Here is a 9,985-nt window from a genome sequence, read left to right on the forward strand (position 1 = left end):
AAATGCAATGAACACCGCTTAATCAGTTTAATGAGTCACTTGCTGAAACTCTTCCTTAGGATATTACACTCCAGAATGTACAAGATACTAGAAGAACTTAGCGGGTCAACACAATTCGGTTTTAAGGGAGGACTAGGAACAAGAGAGGCAATTTTATGTTTGAACACTTTAATACAAAACTGTTTAGATCAACGAAAAGATGTCTACCTCACCTTCATCGACTACGAGAAGGCATTTGACAATGTTAAACATGATATCATGATGGAACTACTACATAGGGCCAACATTGACCAGAAGGAGATCAGAATTATTCAGAATCTATACTGGGACCAAATGACAAAGGTGAGGATTGATCAAGACCAATATACGGATGAATTTGAAATCCGGAAAGGTGTCCGCCAAGGCTGCATACTCTCTCCGATGCTTTTTAATTTATATGTTGAAAATATATTTGCGGAAGCATTAGAAGACACGGAATTAGGCATTAAGGTGAACGGCATACCAATTAGCAACCTACGCTATGCGGACGACACAGTGATTATAACTGATAAATTGGAAGATCAGCAGTTATTACTTGATAGGGTGAATAGCATAGGTAAAAAATATGGCCTCAAAATCAACATTTTGAAAACGAAATATATGGTCATTAGCAGAAACCCTCCAGAAAACCCGATAATATGCATAGGTGACGATCGCATAAAACGCGTGAAAACTTTTAAATACCTTGGCACCACAATCAATGACCAATCGGATCCACAACAAGAGATAAAAACCCGAATACAAATGGCAAGACAAGCTTTTGTGAAATTCAGACCGCTCCTATGTAATCAAAACCTAAATTTCGAAATACGCTACAGAATGGTCAAGTGCTACATATGGTCCATCTTGCTTTATGGCATGGAAACGTGGACTTTGAAAAAAACATCTATCAACAAACTTGAATCATTTGAAATGTGGTCATTAAGAAGAATGATGCGCATACCTTGGGTGGATAGAGTTCGAAACGATGACGTCCTTAAGAGAGCCGGCGTGGAATTAATTAAATTAATTAAAAAACGCAAGATTGGTTACCTTGGGCACATATTGAGAGGAGCAAAATATGAAATACCACAGTTAATCCTACAAGGGAAGATCGAAGGTAGGAGAGGAGCCGGCCGGAAACAATTATCCTGGTTAAGAAATATTAAAGAATGGACAGGAATACACAATACAAGCGAGCTGTGTCACGCCGCCAAGAACAGAATTCTAGTAATGAGATAGTCGCCTACGCACTTTGGTGTATGGCATATTAAGAAGAAGAAGAAGCTGACATCAACATGCCTTGTATGGCAGAAAACATAGTCATTATCACGACAATGTGTCAAAACTAGTTAGATCTACCAATTTCAAAGTTATGCAGCAAGCTGGTCAAGAAGAAGCAAGACTAGCAACAAGTTTAGGGGAAATTGACGAAAATGGTGTTCCTTATACATAACCTAACGGTAGTAGCTGACGGAGCTTGGTCTAAGCGATCATATAAAGTTAATTATAATGCTGCTTCTGAAGTTGTAAGTACAGTTATTGTTTTATTACTAATTGTATTTGAGAGTACGGAATAAATACTGCAGATTTTGTGAATTTCACATAAATAAAAATAATACAGTACCTACACACAACTGTGTTAAAAACTGGACTTGAACATCGAATACAATGGAAGCAGACATTATTATAGAAGGGTTTAAACAAAGTTTACAGCAAATTATTACGGACAAAACCATATGGCCCTCAAACAATTATTCAACAGGTTGAATGTCGCAATCTCTGTTGAGGAATTTTTCGTCAAATTCCTCAATTCGTTAAATTTAATTTTAATTAAAATTAATTTTATATATTTTATTCAATAAGCTGTAGAGAAGGTTTTTGTATGTTCTCTATACCAATAACGGCGATTCTATTTTCATTTAGAAAGAAAAAGGAGTTCGTCAACTAATATGGAAGTACCTCTAGGTTTGCGTAAAGAGATTGAAATCAACGCTAAGCGCTTAAGATTTTCTGTCAGTAAAGCGCTTAAATTTAGGTTATCAGAAAAGAATGATTATCAAACTACAATTTCCAAATTACATCAAGATATATTAAATATCCCTTCACATGTCTTTGTCAAGCATGAAAGATGTCCTGAAATCCAGTAGTTCGGCTTGTCAAAAAGCCACATAATATTAATTTTGTACCGGCAATGAAAGAATGTGGTTTGTACAGAGATGTACAAATTTGTATGAACAGATTAATTCTTAATTTGGATAGTTTAGTCAGTAACATGGATAATAATTTGGCTGAACACTACAATTCTATAGTATCTAAATTTGTTGGGGGTAAAAGGGTAAATTTTTCAAAGAGAGGATCATATCAGACGAGGTATGAAGCTGCTGCAATTTTGTATAATGCTGGGCCGGACTATTACTCTATAATTACGGAAACTACCTTGAGCGAACGGCGAAATATTTTTACAAATAAACATATACAAAAAATGAATGCCCGAAGAAAAAGTTCCACTAAACTAAATAGTGATAGAAAACGTCGTCGTCAAATGTTGCATAATAAAAAAAAAGCCGAAACGGTTGCTTCCGCTGACGGAGACTATAGAACTACAATTCATTCTCAACCCGATAAGGACTCTGATGAATACGAGACGAAAGAAAAAGTATTTCTAAGTAATTAAAAAAAAAAAACAAAAAAACAAATAATGTATATAGAGAAAACAATCCGAGGTCAGTGTTTTTCAGTTCAGTGGCTTGAAGAAAGAACATAATCACTGCATCACATTTTGGCAAAATTTGTAAATTAAAATCTACCACTTCTAGGTCAAGAACAGTCTGCAGTTTGTTATATTCTAAATTTAAAGGTAACGAAAATACTAAATATGGACAAATACATGAGTCTTTTGGAATAGAGGCATTTGAGACCAAGATGAATTCTAAAATAATTAAATGTGGAAGATTTATTGATGAAGAACATTGTTTTCTTGGAGCAAGTCCATACGCGTTAGTGTGTGATGATGCTTTAATTGAAATTAAATGTCCCCCTTCCATTAAATTTATGACTCCTGAAGCAGCTGTAGAGAAAAAAAACTGCCTTATCTTCAGGTCAACAAAAACACCAATAAAATTGAATTAAATCGCAATCATGAAATTCCGATCCGATCCGAAAATAGTGGACCGTCGAGTGCGAAATGAAGCAGTTGAAGTGGCGGTATTGGTTTATTGACAAATGGATAATCGACAGTCTATCAGACAACTATCTTGTGCATCTGGTCTATGAGCATCTAGTGTTTATCGAATTATAAAATCCTATAAATTTCACCCTTATAAAATACGATTACTTCATCAATTAAATGAAGATGATTATGATCGTCGACATAAATTTTGTGAAGAATTTAGTGAAATCATAAATAACAACCAACATCGATTGTACGTGTTTTTCGGACGAGTGTACATTTATGTTAAATGGTGAAGACAATAGACATAATTGTCGTTATTGAAGTAACAGTAATCCTCATGTATTCATGGAGACACATACACAAAAACTTCAGAAACTAAATGTATGGATTGGCATTTTAGGGAATCACGTTACTGGACCAATATTTTTTAAGGAATTCTCAACGGAACAACTTATTTAAATTTGTTAGAAAACGTTATTGATCCGCTGATCACTCACACATTGGAATCTGATGATAATCTTTTAAACGATAAACTGACTTTCCAACAGGACAAGTCATCCCCACATTATGATATATACGCGTAAGACAATTTTTGAATCAACGTTTCCCAGGGCGTTGGATTGGCAGAAGGGGTCCTATAGACTAGTCGGCCAGATCACCTGATTTTTCGCCTTTGGATTTTTTTTGTGAGAATAATTAAAATCAAAAATACAAGCCACTCCGCCTGCAGATCTTGCAGAGTTGTGACAAAATGCCGATTATTGACACCGGAGGTATTTGCAAATGTACGAAGAGGCTTTGAAAATATAGTGTGTTATTGTATGGAGGTCATTTCGAACATTAAATTGGTTAATTTGATGAAATTTTATGTTTCTTGTTATAACGATAAATAACCATAAATTAGTTAAATCCAAAATTATCCTCAGTTATTTCGTAAATTAAAAAAAAAGTATCGTGTAGAGGAAAAAATACCTTTCAAATGATGTGCCACTCGACCACACTTGTTATTAAAAAAAAAAAAAAAACTGGTGGTTGATGCGTTTACATTTGAGGGCATGCATTTTGTATGAAAATTCGTCCCCCTCCCAATTCAAATTGACGTGTTTTTTTTTTAATTTTGAAAAAAAACTTTTGGTTTTTGATTTTCTGGGGGGAAGGAATACATTTTCGTTGGAACACACTGTATATTGTTATTAAATTTATGATAGGTACTTACTAATTCTTAAGTTAAGATGTTTTATACTAATTTTCGTAAAAAAAGGTTTGTTAAAATTTATATGCTTTTTTAAATTTTTTTATGTTTATGCTTTTTTGTATATAAATAAATAATAAAATATTTACATAATATGCTTTTTTTGCGTTTCTTTATGCTTTTAAATCCGATCCGAACTCTATCACAATATTGTGCCTTCGTCTTTGATAGTAGCTGGTACTGCCGACGCAATATTGCCAAAGATTCGCAGAATTTTCGAAAAACGGTGCAGCTACTATTTCTCAAATTAATATTGATGACGCGCTGATGTAGCCTCTTGCTTATATTATCCTCCCAATACATCAAAAAATTAAATTGCGTCCTCTAAGAAAAGTACGCCAAGGCATAAAAAATGTAACATTCATGAGTAATGAATCATTTTAAAATTTCCCATTAATAAGTTTATAGTCTTTTGTTATTCATTTTTCATATCTTTATTTATAGTTTGTTTATAGTTTTCAGTACGTGTTCAAATGAGGTAATATTTTTAATTACGAGATAATTATCGTTATAATTAGGTGTGAAAATTTAACTTTATTATTACTGAAATCCCATTAAGTAATTAAATTATTAACATTAACAAATTTTACAAAGCTATGTTATAAATTTTATTTATTTATAAAACATAACAGGCCTTGAAGGACTAGGGCTTTCATAGATACTAACGCATTATGATTGGAATTTAAAGTAGGTACATTTAAAAAATTAATTTTATATTTTAGTATTTTGTATAATACCAGCAGAAAAAAAAGATATCCAAAGCACATTTTGGCGCCCCCCAAACAGTCCATGTCTTGGGCTGATTTTTTCTACAGTTTTGGTTGACATCTTTTTTCAAATTTTATTACGCTATTCTGGTATAGACTTGTTACATGAAACTTTATACTCACACTACTATTAAGTTAAAGTTATAATTTGTTGCTATGATAACGCAATATTTTCTTTTCATTATTCACGCAAGTCTAGATATTAATACATCCTCGTATACCGGAATTGCCTTTACGATGCGAGTTGCCGATAGCTCGCAATCGACGGATTGGAGACCAATCCTTATAATATGTTCCTCTATTGATGATTTTACTGAACCTGTCCATAGAGAATGTTGAGAATATATTTTAAAGTTCTAAATATATTCTCTATTATATGTAATAATATTTGTACTGTATTCTAACGCTATTAAAATGGAGGGCTCATTTTACATACATTATTTATTTACAATTTTTTTTATTTATATAATTGCTTTCTAAAATTTATCTCCATTTTAAATATCTAATAACAAAAAATATTTTTATATAAAATTCTACAACTCCAGCAAAGAAAATAATGAAATGAGTCATACGCGCGATCTCTCTTCCCAAAGTTTTTTGGTCGAGGAGCACTATTCAGGATAGAAATTCTGCAGGGAGTACTTACCATGTTGCACCTGAAACCTATATAGGTGCCACAGAGAACAAGAGATATTAGTTGAGGGGGGGATATTAACCATTACATTTTCTATTCACTTTATTCAATTTTTTTAATCGCAAATAAAATGAACACGCAGATACTATTTCTAAAATCTTAAAAAACGTAATGTCTTCATTTTAATGTGAAGAATGGGGCTGCCTTGATGAGCACAGGTTAGTAATATCCAGTTGAATTTGGGATAACTGCAATCGAATGTCAGGTTCCACATTCAATCGAGATCTATATTTTGTTTTAGTGGCCACATAGGCAGAGAATGCAGCTTCACGTAAGTATGTTATTACAAAAGGGAGAAGAATAATTTTCGCTTTATCTGATAAAATTTTAAATTCGTCTTTGAGTTGACACTAAAAATCTAGTAGCAATTTACTTTCAAAATGTTTTTTATCGCAGAATCCGATGTCAAATCTATCAGGCATTCATACTGCTGAGATGTGATGAGTGTAAAATAATAAAAAAAGTAAGAACTAAAAAGGGATACCAAATGGGAGAAAAACAACTTAAAATGATTTGCTATGCAGACGACGCAATACTACTCTCTCAAAGTGAAGATGATTTACAACGTATGCTGCACCAATTTAATATAACCGCCAGAAAATTTAACATGTTAATTTCCCCAAAAAATACAAAATGCATGGTTACAACAGCAAATTTACTAAGATGTAAATCGGTCCGATAATGGAACAAGTGATGGAGTTTAAATATCTAGACATCACATTATCTAGCTACGAAAAGCTCGAAACTGAAGTGGAAGATCAAGTGAATAGAGCAAACAGAGCCGCAGGCTGCCTGAATGAAACAATATGGAGAAATAAAAATATCGGGAAAGAAACGAAAGGCAGAATTTACAAAGCAGTCATCAGACCAATAATGACTTACGCGGCAGACACAAGACCTGACACAGAGACGACAAAAAGGATGCTAGAAACAGCAGAGATGAAAACACTTAGAAACATTGATGACACTATGGGACAGAGCTAGAAGTACAGATATACGACGTAGATTCAAGGTGGAGAACATCAAGAACTGGGTAAGAAATAGAAGAGTAGAATGAAACTATCATATAAGCCGAATGACAACAAATAGAGTAATAAAGACGACAAGAGACGGTTTCGCAATAGGAAGACGATCAGTAGGAAGACCACCAAAAAGATGGAACGACAGCTTACTGGAGGCACATTGAAAAACAGACAAAGTCATGTCTATATAAAAAGAAGCAGAAGAAGTGTGGAACTCGTTAAAGACAGCTTCAGGTATGTCCGATTCCAGTTCTTCTCTAAATTCTGTGATTAGTGGGAAGCTATCCAGATTTTTATTTTTCAACGATTCTGCCCAAAAAAGTAATTTCTTCCTATACGCTTGTATTTTATCATTGGCGTTAAAGACAGTTATTGTCTTTCTCTGAAGTGAGAGACTAACTTCATTGGCCTAACCACAATCGATCACCCAAGACAAAATTGCTGTCAATTAGGAAGGTTCTAACTTCAGCTATAGAAGAATTCTGAAAATATCGTGGACAGAACACGTCACAAACAAAGAGATTTTGAGAAGGATGAATAAAGAAATAGAACTTTTAAATACAATTAAAACAAGAAAATTGGAATATCTCGGACATATTACACGTGGAGAGAAATACACCTTGCTCCAACTGATTATGCAGGTAAAGATCCAAGGAAAGAGGAGCATAGGGAGGCGTAGAATGTCATGACTGCGCAACCTGAGAGAGTGGTACGGATGTACATAAAATGAACTTTTCAGAGCACCCGTCTCAAAAGCCCGAATAGCTATGATAATTGCCTACCTCCGCCGCGGAGATGCACTTGAAGAAGAAGAACTTCAGCTCTCATTTCAAAGAGCCTAGCTAAACAGTTGCCGCGAGAAAGCCACCTTACTTCCGTATGAAGAAGTAAAGACAAATGTATGCGATAACTGCGCATGTTATCGCACATCACTCTAAACAGCCTTGTATTCAGTGGTCGTGATTTGATAACATTACTTATCTTCACGGTTTCGTCCAAGACTACTTTTAAGGAAGGCGGCATTTCTTTCACAGCGAGGCTATCGCGGTGGGGGATACAGTGGCTACTGCTGCATTCCATGGCTTTCTTCTTTATTCTTGAAATAACGCCCGACGTTCTTCCAGTCATCGCTTTCGCGCCGTCTGTGACACATCAACGCAGTTATCCCAGGGAATGCTATTCACTGTGAAAAAGCTTTCTATTAACTTGAAAATTTCGGCACCAGTTGTGTTAGTTGTCAATGGTTTGAAAAAAGTAGATCCTCTTGAAAAGACTTTAAGTGCTGGCACCGCACAAATGCTATTAAGATTGCCAACTCAGCTACATCTGTTGACTCATCTATCTGTAGTGAAAGCTTGGTAGATTTTTTTCGAGAAAGTAAGGTAGCTTTCACATCCTCTGCCGAGTCTTCTATGCGGCGCGAGATTGTATTATTTGACAAAAGTTATTATGTCCTTGTGGCACAGCTTTATGAGGTTTTCCGCGATGGTGTGAGCTTCACCTGCTTGAGCAACGCGGTAACTGACTAAGTAGGACGCCATCAAAACATTTTCGTTGACTGTTAACTAGGAATTTTTTTCAAATAACAAGAATACTGCGCGAACTAAACTGACACCGCAAGGATCGACTGACCGCACAAATGAACAATACAAGAATGAAACATGACTAATCACTTCCATCCGTAATAGGTACACTTTGTTTGGCGTAGTAAGGATAGGGCGGTCTTGAACCAGTTCAGAAGTGCCGTCTGACCGTGAAACGTCGCTGGTAGAATATTAGGAGCACATGTCAAATCAGTATTTTAGTTTTGCGAATAATAGCGAAGTTTTTTTTTCTAATGTTTAACCGTTTATTATCGCCATATAACGGAGCACCTGTAGATGCGGAGCACAGTTTGGGAAACGCCGGCGCCGTCTTAAGATATCCTATAATTTAGCTGTCCCTATGAGTTTTTCCAAGAAGTGTGTCAGTAGCGGAGAATTTATTTTCTATTTGGCGTATGACGTATTAAGAATACATAATTAAAAGCAATATTTAAAAAAAAAAATGTTAAATGGAGTGTTACAAACGAACATCTAATATACCAATATAATTTTCATTTTCGGTCGCATTTAGGAATTCCATTTTCTTAGCTTTTCATGCTGTTCTCTCAACATATTACCTATCCTCCTTATCTCTTCATTTCTTTTGTTAGAATTCCTTTTTGCTTGTGTTTATTAGACGTTTATTATATTCGATTGTTGTCTTGATTTCCGTCTGGTGATTTCCGGGTACCTTTGTGTATAACTTTTCGAGCGAACTTAAAATTATACAATCGATTCCAAAAAAAACTGCTATGAAAAACAAGTCATTTTTTGAATCAGATCATAAAAAATATTTAAAATTCGTTATTTCTCAAGCACCAAAATTTTTCATTTTGTTGGGCTGTGTTATCGTTCCCGTTCCATACTATGCAAGTTAAACGTTTACTTTGTATTCTAGTTCTTCCTTTGGCGGAATTTTTAGTTTTTTATTGACGTTTATAAAATCAAAGTATTTGCTTCATTGTGCAGTTACAGCAATCTGCTGATTCAGCTGTTGATTCACCTGTTGTGTCTTTATTTTTCTGTGTAAACACATTTCGATATAATGTCAGTACATTGATTAATTCCGTTATTACATAGACTTCTCGGTTATTAAATAGACACTCCAGAGAATTAAATAATTTTTCTCAGAAATAATCTTCGAATCCTGATAATTGCGTTTCGTTCTGTTTACTGTTGTAAACGCAATACGTAGAATCAATTACGGGGAGTATTGTATTTGTAACAATATGATTCATGTAATTCATGACTCAATGTATAACTTTTTCCAAATCAACACGTTTTGGCATGTTTTTAGAAGACATTATGTATATACAGACCGAACAAGCATCTGCAATTGCTAGTAGTCATTCTATTGACAGACTAAATAATTGAATATCCTTCTGAAATAAAAAGAATATACAACTTTGAGTATTTTAAATCATTCATATATAGTGGACTTTCGCTCATCCGCTCAGTGACACATTATTAATGT

The 9,985-nt window shown here is 34.4% G+C and overlaps 1 protein-coding gene across 1 annotated transcript in view; it reads left to right on the forward strand.

Annotated features, from left to right (window-relative positions):
* LOC140439420 (uncharacterized) overlaps window positions 1-9,985 on the forward strand; it is a 43,073-nt gene that overhangs the window by 19,625 nt on the left and 13,463 nt on the right. The window lies entirely within an intron of this gene.

Source organism: Diabrotica undecimpunctata, chromosome 4, assembly GCF_040954645.1.
Source record: "Diabrotica undecimpunctata isolate CICGRU chromosome 4, icDiaUnde3, whole genome shotgun sequence".
Lineage (NCBI taxonomy): Eukaryota > Metazoa > Arthropoda > Insecta > Coleoptera > Chrysomelidae > Diabrotica > Diabrotica undecimpunctata.